This window comes from Leguminivora glycinivorella, chromosome 6 (assembly GCF_023078275.1).
Source record: "Leguminivora glycinivorella isolate SPB_JAAS2020 chromosome 6, LegGlyc_1.1, whole genome shotgun sequence".
NCBI classification, from domain to species: Eukaryota; Metazoa; Arthropoda; class Insecta; order Lepidoptera; family Tortricidae; genus Leguminivora; species Leguminivora glycinivorella.
In genome coordinates, this window is record NC_062976.1 from 20600228 (window position 1) to 20614627 (window position 14400).

Here is a 14400-nt window from a genome sequence, read left to right on the forward strand (position 1 = left end):
TACAGTGAGATCCGTATTTTCGAGCGCCCGAATATTATTACGAACGTATATACAGGAACCGCCGTGTAAACCGGTCGAACGACAATAACTAGATATTAACTTATAGTTATCTAAACTAACACATTTTAAATTAGCGCTGTCCAACCAATGCTCGGTTAAAGCAAGTACGTCGCAATCTAATTCATTACGCAGCAATACTTCCAACCGCTGTGTCTTGTTGTCCAGTGCGCGTATATTTTGTTGACACACAACGACTTTTTTAATATTGTCAAACGCAGGTAGATCAGCTGCGCTGCGCTCGTTTGTCTGCTGATAACACTGCGCTGGCGCCGGAGCGGCGGTCGTGGTATCCCCGCGCGGTGGCGCGGGGACGTCCTTGAAACCACTCAGTGAATCTCACGCGCGGCGGCCACACAGTTGGCGATTTAAAGCTTTCAAATAAGTCTTCTGGTATGCCTATTAAAAATGCGGCATGTCGGTCGGTTTTAATAATTCTCTTCTCAACAAAGTAGTCGTCAGAATTTGCTGTTTTTCTCAAGAAATTTAGTACGTTCTCCTTCGTCGTTTCAGGCTTAAAGGACCACGCTTGAATATATTTTAGTTGTTCTACACCTTTTACGTCTTCATGGTTGGAGCCTGTACCGACAACTATCTTGTTGTTTTTATTGCGTCTCCTATTTTTGCGTTTCCGTGGTTCGAATTCCTCCCATGTATTATCTACGCCCGGCTCAGGTGACTGCAGATCGTCTTCGCTCGCGAGTTTCGTGGCCCCACTAAGCGATAGCGCGTCATCGCTTACTTGCACCGTAGGGTCGGCAATGTTCGGAGTTTGTGTATCTGCGGACTTACTTGTTGGTGCGATGGAGACAGATGCAGCGGTGTGAGGCGCCGCGTGCGAGAGAGACTTCCGAGTTGCAGAAGCGGTAGCTTGCGCATGTAGAGTTCTCGCGTTCGCTCGTGCACTGCGCGCGGATGCTGTCGCAGTGGTCGCTGGTGACGTACCTGTCGGTTTGTTTCGCGCTTGCTTCGGGTCCGTGTCTTCGGTGTTCGGTGGCTGCTTCGTTTGCTCCTTGCCAACTGGTTTTACTTGATTTTTTCCGTTAGATATTTTATTTTGTGTGTCTAACTTTAAATGCACTAAAATCGCGTCGACTTTTAGGTGAATTTCGGCAATTTTCTGTTCCATCGGTGCAATAGCGTTTTGGATCAGCTTTTCGATGGCTAGTAATGTAACTTTTGCCATGTTAACTCGTAAATAACCGCACGAGAGTAAGTCAAGACGTCCGCTCGCGGTGGAGGCGCGCGGGGGTGATACTAGTCGTATATCAATAGATAGTTATACCATATAACGGTTATTATAAATAAGTGTTATACGAAATAATGATTATACAAAATAAAAGTAGATATTTTGTGGTTATACCAAATGTTAATTATGTCAAATGAGTGATTATATCCTTTAAATATATACCAATTGTTGTTATATCAAATGTTACTATACCAAAAAAAGTTATACCAATCATTACACACCCGTTACAAATGTCTTTGGTTTAAGCAACATAACAGCGTAGGCACCATAGTTATACGCTGCACAGCAAAGGATGAATAGTATGATGTATGGTCGGAGATATCATTGTCTTCATATTCAGATGCATAAGAGCCCATCTTACGAGGAGATTGCGGCTGTTGCGATCTTACGTGATAAGAGTTAGTGATATGTGGAACAAGAGTAATGTGATTACGTTGGGGATCGTGTGTATGCGGTTTGAGATAGCCAAGATATTAAATTATAGTATAACCACAAAATTTAAATTTTGAAAAAGCCTCCGACATAGTGGACCGATTTTCATATAACATGGCTAAGAACACTCCCGACTAACTCAGCTTTCAAAAAAAAAAAATAATCAGTTCATCCGTTCGGGAGACTACGATGCCACAGACAGACACACACAGACAGACAGACACGTCAAACTTATAACACTCCGCCGTTTTTGCGTCGGGGGTTGCGGGGGGGGGTCATTCGAATACCAAACTTCAAAAGAACTGCGGCCGTAGCATGCTCGTGTTTTTTTAACCCCCGACGCAAAAACGACGGTGTTATAAGTTTGACGTGTCTGTATGTCTGTCTGTCTATCCGTCCGTCTGTCTGTCTGTCTGTCTGTTTGTTTGTGTGTCTGTCTGTTCCATCGTAGCTCCCGAACGGATGATCCGATTTAGATTAAGTTTTTTTTTCTGAAAGCTAAATTAGTCGGGAGTCTTCTTAGCCATGTTAAATGAAAATCGGTCTACTATGCCGCGGTCGAGGGTTTTTTCGAAATTTGAATTTTTATAAAAATAAACCACGTTTTAAAGTACTACGAGTGGGTACAACTTACAGAGCTGCTTTCCGCTGAAATTGTTGTTTCTATACAACTGGGATTAAAACCGTTGGCGCTACAGGTATTTAATTAAATTTTACCTTGCGTGCAATGCTGCTAAAAAGGAAAAAAATAAAAGGGTATCACTCACAGAGTTTTATTTGCAGAACCTTTCACCAGAAAATGAAGGCAGTCGGATGATTTAATTACATTCCAAAAAAAACCCCTTTCATATTTATAAGGTCTACTTAATTATAGCCAGGTTTATTGAACTGAGTTAATACTGATTGTGATTCTCTTTACTATTTTTATTAACGACGCAAAAAACGACGGGGTGTTATAAGTTTGACGTGTCTGTCTGTCTGTGTGTGTGTCTGTCTGTGGCATCGTAGCTCCCGAACGGATGAACCGATTTAGATTTAGTTTTGTTTTGTCTGAAAGCTGAGTTAGTCGGGAGTGTTCTTAGCCATGTTTCATGAAAATCTGTCTACTAAGTCGCGGTCGGGGGTTTTTTCGAAATTTTAATTTTATGGTTTATTCGAATCGAATTAGAAGCTTCAGAGGGTTCGATTACAATTTGAGCACTGAAATGAAAATTTAATAGGAATTTCAAGAAAATTGGACGATTTCATTTTTAGGGTTCCGTACCAAAAAGGTACAACAGGAACCCTTATGGTGCGACTCTGTCCGTCTGTCTGTCACATTCCTAAATATCTCGAGAACTACTAATGCTATCAACTTGAAATTTGGAATAGTTGTGAACATTGTGAACCTCTACAAATAAAAGGTACATTTTTTTTTAATTTATTCATTTTAATTGTAGAAAATGGCCAAAATGAGAGGGGGGCAAACTGTAAATTTCAAGTTACTAGGCCAAGTGGGGTATCGTTAGAAAGAGCTCAAATTGAACGTAAATAAACTATTTTTTATAATTTTTTTGTTGTGGAAAAAAAAAGAATTTTGAAGGAAAATGTAAAAATAAATACCGGTCCCCCCCCCTTATTTTTTTATTTTGACGACCGGTCTGGCTCAGTTGGTAGAGACTCTGCCTGCTAAGCCGCGGTCTTGAGTTCGAATCTCGGTGAGGACATTTATTTGTGTGATGAGCATTAACTTAAGAAACCACTGATTTATAAGACAGTTGTTCAAGTAAAAATATATTCATCATTTTTCTTATCGTCCCTCTTATATTCTTGCCAGTCTCAATCCACAGAAGGGTCACTAACTTCAAACAAAAGTACCGTTACGGATACTTACATAGGTACCTAATAAAAATAAATGATACCACAAATCTCAAAGAGGGCCACGATCGAAGCCAACATTCAGCTTTATAAAGAGAATCCCAATATAATACTTTGAATCCTGCTTTCGCCAATATGACTAAGGGCCACTTGCACCAACGAAAATGGAGGATTAACCCACCATTATGTATGGAACTTGACAGATGACAGCCCCACTAACCCTGAGAAGTAATTGGTGCAAGTGGGCCTTACTTGACTTACTTACTTATAACCTAAGTACCCACAAAATTAAAATTTTGTAAAAACCCCCGACCGCGATATAGTGGACCAATTTTCATGAAGCATCATGCTTCATGAAAATTGGTCCATGGCTAAGGACACTCCCGACTAACTCAGCTTTCAAACAAAGAAACTAAATCTAAATCGGTTCATCCGTTCGGGAGCTACGATGCCACAGACAGACACACACACACACACACAGACAGACAGACAGACAGACAGACAGTTAGACAGTCAGACAGTCAGACAGTCAGACAGTCAGACAGACAGACAGACAAAGACACAAACAGACAGACAGACACGTCAAACTTATAACACCCGTCGTTTTTGCGTCGGGGGTTAAAAGGGTTGTTTGCCGCCGCTGTCGGCCGGCGACGGTCGGCGCAGTATGGTTATCAAGACATACTGAACACGTATTTTTTTTAACGGTGAGGCCCTTTCGCCAATATGTATTCCCAAAAGTAGTAGACAGAGCACGCAAAACTGCTCGAGTTTCAGTACTACTCTTAGCAATTGAAAGAAAACAAAATCGTGATATTGCAGTGACAGATTTTTAGCCTACCGTCCACACCTAGGGGTCATACTTATAAAAAAACTATATAGCTTTTGCCCGTGGCTTCGCTCGCGATAAATTCGAAAATTTCGTAATGCTGCATACAAACTTCCACCCCCCATTTAAGGGAAGTAGGAGTTAGAAAGAGACAAAAAGTTGCCTATGTCACTCTCCATCCCTTCAACTATCTCAATTTAAAAAAAAAAACACGTAAATGCGTTGCTCCTTTTTGCCATGAAAGACGGACAAATAAAGAGATACACAAACTTTCCCATTTATAATATATATAAGTATCAAAGACATATGTAACTCCGTATAGACATATAAAGTCTAAGAAAAAAACGTACCTCAAAACCATAATGAAAAAGGTACGATGGCCAAGATGGCGTTACACCTTTGGGGAATGCTCGGCTAGATGGCGCTAATAAAAATATTTGACATACACATATCAAGCTAAGAATGTGGGCCAAATTGTCAAAACTGAGGTTCAAAAGTTTTAAGCCTGTGTCGAGAGCTGGCGGTCTGTGCACTGTGATTACACATTTTACTTTGACAGTAACTCTCTATAATACTCGATCCTCTTTGATAAGTATGGATGCGGGAAAATGCAACCAATGTAACGTATAAGTTTATGAAATAAAACTATGGAAACGGATTAAATCGCGTATAATGAATTCGTCCGTAGACTACACCAAAGCATTTGATAGCATCACACATTCCGCCATAGTAACCGCACTTAAAAACCAAAATATCCACCCCAGATACATTAGTTTAATTCAAAACATATACAGGAATATTACAGCAGACATAAAACTTCAGTACTCCGGCCCGTCGTTTCCTATACAGCGAGGTGTCAAACAGGGTGATCCGCTATCTCCAAAATTATTCACCAGCACCCTTGAAGAAGTTTTTAAAAGCCTGGTGGTTTCCTGGGAGAATAGAGGAATATTCGTCGGAGACAAGAGGTTATCAAACCTTCGCTTCGCCGACGACATTGTCCTCTTTGCTTCCTAGGAATCCGAACTGCAAGAAATGCTCCAAGATCTGAGCTACGCAAGCCTTCAGGTTGGACTTCGAATGAATCGTGCAAAGACACAAGTGATGACCAACAGCAAGAAACGTAGGGTCGAGGTAGATGGGCAGAATATACAATATGTCGACGAGTATATTTACTTGGGCCAGCTAGTCTCTTTCAGCAACAGGCAAGACAAAGAAGTCGAACGCCGTGTCGATAACGCTTGGAAGAGCTACTGGTCCATGAAGGAGCTTATGAAGGGAAACCTCCCACTGTCACTCAAGCGAAAACTCGTCGACATGTGTATTCTGCCTGTCCTAACCTACGGCGCCCAAACATGGTCACTCACAGAGATTCAGAAGTCCAAACTGAAGGTTTGCCAACGCGCTATGGAGCGCAGCATTCTAGGTGTCAAAAGGGCCGATCGAGTCCGAAACACTACGCTGCGCTCCAAAACTCGCATTGCTGATGTTGGCAAAAAAACCGCCAGGCTTAAATGGGACTGGGCCGGCCACATCTATCGCATGCATCCGGATAGGTGGGCTAACACAGCTACCAAGTGGATGCCGACGAAGAAGCGTGGGCCGGGCAGGCCCAGGCAAAGATGGCGAAACGATCTTGACGCCTTTCTGAAGAACTGGCCGGAGGAAACACAGAACAGGGAGTCATGGAGAGCCAGGGGAGAGGCATTTTCCCAGCAGTGGGACACTCAAATAGGCTAACAAAAAAAAAATGAATTTACAATTCATCCAGACGTTTCGAACACTTTACAGCGTTCGTGGTCAACGGGTCGAAACGTCGGGATGAATTTGTAAATTCATTATACGCGATTTATTCTATTTCCATAGTTTTATTTCATTAGTAACTATCGCGGTAACCGAAGACAATATAACGTATTTAAGATGTTGAGTTTCAGAATAAAGTCCAAAAGTGATTGTTATTCACGTCGAGGCGCACTGTGCGTGGCGGGAACATCCGAGAAAATTGTGTGTCACATCACCATCAGAAGAATAACATGTACATATCATTATTAGGAGGAAAAACAGTTGTTCAGAGTAATAGGGACACGTAAAGCACATTATTGGTATTATGTTGATATGTAAGGAATCTTTAAGAATATATTGATTTAGACTAACACGATTTTTACTCATAATTTTAACAAACGAACAAAACGGGACTTAATCGCGTAAATACTTATATTTATATTTGGCCCGACGTTTCGAACATCACATTATGTTCGTGGTCACGGGTAGACTGACGAGGAATTGCATCAACATCTTCTAGCCGCGCGAGTTTTTCGAACTACCCGCACTTGTTCTTGATTATTCACTTTTGCGCTAGGGTTGTCACTTTGCCTACACACAACACTCACGATATCAGCCGGTGTGTCCCTAGGTGTTTTTTCACGCTTACATTTGCTAATCACCCAAATCAAATCGGGTCAAATATAAATGTAACTAATCCATCTTTTCCATTATTACACTATGATGTTGATCTACATGTTTGTATCCACTGAACACGCCTACCATATATAACCGGTGGAAACTCTATTTAATAATGAAAACACTGTCAAACATGGGAAAACTGGACAAATTATATTTGCCCCCCAGTCGAGATTTGCCCCGCTGTACTTTATCCGAAACAAAATCAAAACATAAAACAAAAGGCTCACGCACACTATCCACACAGCCGCGCGTAATCCGCAAACCCCGGGGCCACGGATAAATGACACGCCGGCTCAACGCTCCAAAATAATGTGGCTACATAAATTGAACAAGTTTCAGTATAGTAGTTCTTTTATCCCCTTTAATGTATCCTTCTTTACTTTGATACAAATCTAGTGAAAATATGTTTTTTTAAAGGGGTTATAATATCCGCACCTTTCGAAATTCATTTACCTAATCATTGTTATATTACCTATTTTTGACAAGCTAAGGGGAGTTTACTTAAACATAACATTAACAATATGTCCATTTATATGTATAAATAATTATAGTATAAAGATTCGCGTATATTATCCACGCACCGCGCGTAATCCGCAAACCCCGGGGCCACGGATAAATGACACTCCGGCTCGACGCTTCAAAATAATGTGGCTACATAAATTGGACAAGTTTCAGTTACGCGCTAACAAAGCGAGTTTGTATAGAGAATGGCGGCCATAATTGTTTTCGGAGTGGCGAATTTCAGAGCACTTTGCAGTTTTAATAAAACTAGATAATTGAAGTGGTGATGGTTGCCACCATAAATAATTTTTCCCCTCACTAGCTCGGAAACACGTGTTTTGTCCTTTAATGCGGGTAAAAACGCATTTTATCCACTAGTGGGTAAAGTACTTTGACCTTGAATAAAGTCAAATTAATTGATTTAAAATTGATAAAAGTAGATGAATCTAGTAATAAAGATGATTTACCACCTGTGGAACTACTGGGAGCAGTGATAAATGCATTTTTTGCGTTGTAGTTTGTTCGTGAGGGGAAAAGTTTTGTGTTATACTCGGGTGCAAATGTATTTTACTTCTCTTGTGTTAAAAAACTCGCAAGTTCAGGATTCTATTCTTGAACTATAGATCCCTTTCACTTGCTCGTTTTTCAATTCCACACTCGGCGTTAAAATACAACTTTGCCCCCTTGTATAACAAATAACTATTTTGTGAGAATTGCTTTGCAGCGTAGGCTTTTGGTCGCTATATACCTTGATATAAAGTCAGTACCTTTCGAGCACAACACGCTATGAACTTAATATGTTATACGCATTCTATACGTGCAATGTTTGGCATAGTCGATGACCGCTAAACTTGATTATGTATTTCATGGATGTGGGGGAAAAATTAAATTTTATTTTCTAACCATTAGTACAATCAGCTGCAAAAGTGCATGGCGAATTTATTAATGAATTCATTCATAACTTCTCCATGCAATTTTGCAGGTCACTGTACTTAATATTTATATAATTATTAACACGAATTGGGTTTTAAATAAAAACAACAGAAAACTTTGCAAAGAATACAAATATTTGTTTGTGCTCATATTTTTTATTAAAAAGGAAGCAAATAAATGGACAAATCTTGAATCCTATGGGCGATTCAAGATTTGTCCGTTTATTTGCTTCCTCTACTTCCACACTAAACTTGCTACACCAGAAGTTAATTCCTGTTAATCATGTGGGGTACGATCATTCAAATTATTATCTGAAGCACTGTTAGTCATATTAATAACTCGTAACAAGTTAACAAGTTTTTTATTTTATTTTAATATAATATCCTTGAGCTCTAAACAACTGCTAAACGAAAGTCGCCAAGTTTTTTCCATTCGTTTTTTATTTACCAACCTAAAACCAGAGTCACTTCTCCTGATTAACCTCTCGTCTCGAGAAGCCGTAGCGTATTAGGTTTGAGAGCCTACTTGGAATTTCAGCTCAATAGGAAAAAAATCAATTGAAGGAAATAATAATAAGTATAAATGGAGTCTTGTTAATGATTGAATGTATGTTAATATAACGAAATGTGTAAAATAATGTATATAATCATATTTAAATCTAAGTAATTACCTACTTGTAGCCCTCTATATTGCTGTGCCCTTACAGGGTGTCACATGTATACCTATATGTTCCACTCCATCCAATGCTTGTAATGTGATATGCAATAAATAATTCTAATTCTAATTCTTTTTTCTTTTTTTTTTATAAATGGGCTTTCTCTTGATGGAGTGAGCTCGCCCAGAAGATGCCTGTTCACTCTTGATTTGAAGGTTGCCGGGTTATAGGCACTGGTCCCATCGCGAGCTAGTAAGCTATGAGCTATTGGCTATAAAAACGAACAAAAGATAAGCACTCCCGTGCGAATAAAAGAGACACGGCGATTTTGATAGCTCACCGCTGGGCGAGTAACTATAAACATCGCCGTGTCTCTTTTATTTGCACGGGAGTGATTATCTTTTGTTCGTTTTTATAGCCGATAGCTCATAGCTTACTAGCTCGCGGTGGGACCAGTGCCATAAGCCCGTTTATATAGGTACAAGTACATGCAATTTAGCAGACCGATTGAAACCGCAATGTAATGAGATTCGCACGATCCATCTGAATGGGCCCTATGCCGATGCAGCTTCATTTTGTGTTTAATATACTTAGGTAGAATAGGACATGCACAGTGAGCTACGAAATTGGATGGAAATATAAATTCATTGATAAATTCGCCATGCATTTTTGCAGCTCACTGTGCATTATTTTCCTCCACTAAAATGAGGTTGTTGCTAGTAAGTTTGAAACTTTTGCTTAATATTCCCCTAAAAACATGCAGCTTTCTTATCATACACATAGTCTGTCTAGAAAATATTAGATAAAATTAATTTATCAGTTCCTGCTGCTACACTTACTCGAAAATATATCGAAGAAACTGGTTCAGTCTAACTTACCTGTAACAAATAATGAAGTAAATTATTAAAAGACCTAAATTATCTAATGATTTTAAATATACAATTCATATGTAAGACATGGTAAGAGGCATGTATCCATAACCTTTTTTTGTTTAGTTTTAGTGGTAAAATATGGAAATTCACTGATCAGGCAAAAACAAAAATAAATACATGTCAGCGGAGTATGGAGCTAAGCATACTAAAAATAAGAAGAATACATAAAATACGCAGTACTATCATACGCCAAAAAACAAAAGTTACCGATGCTCTCTCTGATGCACAAAAACTAAAATGGCGATTGGCAGGCCACAGCCAGAATGACTGACGACCGCTGGACACTTCAAATAACCTCTTGGCCGGGACCATCAGGATCTAGGGGAAGAGACAAACCTATAGTAGGTATTCACAAAAGTAGAAAAAGACTTTATGAACTTTATGGTGAGAGAGAGCTGAACAAGAATTCAGAATTCCTGGACTATGTAAGAAACTACTCAAGAATCTTCAAGAAAGTGTGTTTAACTGCCAAGAAAAACTTTATTAGTTCTAAATTGAAAGTGTCGGACAACAAAGTGAAAACAACTTGGAGTATTATAAATAAAGAAGCTGGTAAATGTAAATCACGCGATTGTCAAGTCAACATTGTATCAGATAATCAACAAATAGTGTCGAACAGCGATGTTGCCTCGGCATTCGAAGATTATTTCTCAAATATAGCCGTTAACACCACAAAATGTTTACATTCTTCTGCGGCTCAAGCCCATTCATTACTTTGTGCTAATGTTAAGAAATGTAATAATTCATTTGAATTTAGTCAAGTAGACTCTGTAAATATTGTTAAAACATTCAAGTCACTCAATTTAAAGAAAACGGAAGACTTATGGGGAACATCAGTTAAAGTAATTAGTCATGTCATAGATATAATAGCACCTTACTTGGCCGTAATATATAATATTTCAATTTCACAAGGCACCTTTCCAGATCTTATGAAATGTAGCAAAGTCATACCGCTTTTTAAATCGGGTGATTCGAGTGATATAACCAATTTCCGTCCCATATCAATACTTCCTGTACTAAGTAAAGTCTTTGAGAAGCTAATGTTAAATGATCTACTGGGACACTTCAACAGACATAGATTACTTACAAGCAAACAGTTCGGTTTCACAAGGGGCCGTTCCACGACCGATGCTGCTTCGGTACTCATTAAACATATATATAATTTTTGGGAAAATTCTTGTGATGCAATTGGCATATTTTGTGATCTTTCAAAAGCCTTTGATTGTGTGGATCATGGAACGCTCATTTTGAAATTAGAACACTATGGTTTGTCTATAAATGCCCTAAACTTTATGTCTTCTTACCTTAGCAATAGAACACAAACAGTAGTTGTTAACAAAACTCGCTCTAGCGGGACTGTAGTCCAATTAGGAGTGCCACAAGGCTCAATTTTAGGTCCATTCCTGTTTTTGGTTTATATAAATGATTTGCCATGTATAGTGAAAAACTTTTGTGAAATAGTACTTTTTGCTGATGATACATCACTGCTTTTTAATGTTGACCGAAAATCTACGGATTACAATGTAATTAATAGCACGTTAGCTGATGTACTGCAGTGGTTTACTGTCAACAATTTACTTCTTAATTCTAAGAAAACCAAATGTATTCGATTTTCTCTGCCGAATGTTAAACCAATCGATACAAAAATACTTTTGAATGATGAATGCTTAGAGATGGTAGATACAACACTGTTTCTTGGTTTAACATTGGACAAAAATCTACAATGGAGTCCTCATATAAAGAAACTAGCAAGCAAATTAAGTTCAGCCGCATACGCCGTTAGGAGAATCAGGCAACTGACTAATGTTGAGACAGCTCGCCTAGTGTATCATAGTTATTTTCACAGTGTAATGTCATACGGTATTCTGGTTTGGGGCAAAGCAGCTGACATACAGACTATCTTTGTATTACAAAAGAGAGCCATTCGTTCTATTTACAACTTAGGAACACGTGAATCAGTAAGAGAACTCTTCAAAGAAATTAATATCTTAACTGTAGCTTCCCAATACATTTATGATAGTATAATTTATGTTGTTAAGAATTTAGACTGTTTCACTAAGAATTCTGATATCCATAATTATAACACTAGAAACAAAAATAAGCTTGCCATAAAGAAGTTTCGTGTCCGTAAAGTACAGAAGTCATTTGTTGGGCAATGCATTCATTTTTATAATAAGTTACCTGACACTGCTTTGAGATTACCCCTCCCAGCTCTTAAGAACTACTTAAAAAATCATTGATGTTAAAGGCTTATTACAGAGTCGAGGACTATTTGACAGACAAACATGCATGGCCCGAACCAGAAACTACAAAAAACGAATAGCAATTAAAATAATTGTATTATGTATAGAGGACACAGTTCAGATAAGAAAGCACATCAAATATTTTATATTTTATGTTGTGTAGGTAAATTACATATTTAATGATATTGAGATTCATATTATCTTTTTCTTCTATGACAATTTGATATGTTTTCTCTGAAGAAGAACGACGTATTATTAAGCAATAATATAATTTATTGAAATTGATTTCCATAGAGTACCTAGTCTGTTCATATTCTTTGATGAATACTTTTGCATGTTAAATTGTATGTTGTTATTTAATGCATGTTAATTATAAGATGTAATGTTTTGAAAAGAAGTTGCCCGCCGAGTTTCTTGCCGGTCCCATAGTGGATACCCCCTCCCAACTGAGGGGGGACTGAAATCTTCTCGAGGCTGAGGCGTAGGGTTAGAGCCGGCGTAGCTTTATTTGACGTTCATATGCGCATTGTAATATGCCTACTTGAAAAATAAATATTTCATTTTCATTTCATTTTCATTTTCATTATCATTAGGTGGTCCTACGATATTACCAAAGTCATCATTCGGCATTTTGTCACGGCTCATGGGAGCCTGGGGTCCGCTTTGACAACTAATCCCAAGATTTGGCGTAGGCACTAGTTTTAGGAAAGCGACTGCCATTTGACCTTCCAACCAGATGGGTAACTAGACCTTATTGGAAGTAGTCCGGTTTCCTCACGATGTTTTCCTTCACCGAAAAGCGACTGGCAAATATCAAATGACATTTCGCACATAAGTTCAGAAAAACTCATTGGTGCGAGCCGGGGTTCGAACCCGCGAGTTCAGAAACGAAAGTCGCACGCACTTACAGCTAGGCTACCAGCGCTTACGATATTACCAAAGTAGGAGGCAAAAAAATCATACATCTATTTTTACGCGAAATATCCAAAAATTGTTGAGCATTTACTTTGAAAACTGGCATTAACGTTGAATCCATAGATAAAATTAATAAAACTGTGGCTGTTGTGGTGCAGTTAATGTTGGCAATAATGTATATTAATGGAGTGTGTTGGTCAGTTATATTTAGTTGGCATACCGTAAAATATTGCACATACTCAATAATTAATATACAATTTTCAGTGACATTCTTACACATAATTTATGAACTAAATAGTTCTAAGCTACAAAAAACCTATAGGTACCTACAATTCCATAGGTGACTGATCTTACTAAACAATTAAATGGATGAACACATGAAAAAACATAATCTTATTACTGATAAACTTTACAACTAAATACCTTGACTAGGATTTGAACCCCGAAACTTCTGTTACATACGTTATATCTAATTTACCGATGCTAATAAACCGACAAATAAATAAAACACATCTCTTGATGTGTTCATACCAAAATAACATAAGATCTCCGTCTGTCTACGAAATTATTTCATCTAATAAAGTAATAAAGTCGTAACTAACCATGCTAATATGGCTCTGCTGGTTGCCGACATGATCCGAACTTTTAGATAATGTTGATATGTCAAATGTCAGTTCTAGATACAACATGGATAAAGAAATATCAATATAGGTATCGTGTCTACAACTAATACTGCGCCCCACCCCTGGGCAAAGGCCTCCCCTTGTATTTCTACTCGTCCCGGTTACGAGCGATCTCTGGTCAGTCGTTGAGATACATTGTGACGATCCGATAATCTCGTTTCGTACAAATCTATGCATGCATATATAATAAGAATAGGGATCAATATTAATCATTATTTTCATTCCAAATAGAAACATCATTCAAAACATCGGTAGCAAAAGTTCTAGGAAACAGGTTGAAACTCGACTTGGCGTCAGGCGATGGTGCGCAGCCAATCACGATCGAGATGAGCGCGTCGGCGCTGGAGGGTGCGCGTCGGATGCCCATATATGGTAATACAAGCGAGCAGGGTCGTCGGGGCGCCGGGGGACGCTAGCGTGGCAGGTTCGGGCGGGGCCGTCACCCGAGCGGGCTATATAAGCCAGTACAAGGGGCGCAGGGGGAAACATTCAGGAACGAGTCGCGGGTCGAGGCAGCCACGGGGAGATCTCTCCAAAGATAAGAAGGAGTCATGTGAGTTCTTTAATATTTATCACTGTTTTTCTTTGTGATTTCAATATGATGTTCTATTGTGCTTTGTTATATGACTATTTTGTGGTACTTTGAAACAT

General features: G+C 38.8%; 1 protein-coding gene and 1 non-coding gene across 2 annotated transcripts in view; one reads left to right on the plus strand and one right to left on the minus strand.

Annotated features, from left to right (window-relative positions):
* LOC125226968 (calcium/calmodulin-dependent 3',5'-cyclic nucleotide phosphodiesterase 1) overlaps positions 1 to 14400 on the minus strand; it is a 416921-nt gene that overhangs the window by 195120 nt on the left and 207401 nt on the right. The gene's annotated exons all lie outside the window — the stretch shown is intronic.
* Positions 4215 to 4315, plus strand: LOC125227650. The gene has a single exon (XR_007177209.1). It is a non-coding gene; the product is annotated as a U11 spliceosomal RNA (small nuclear RNA).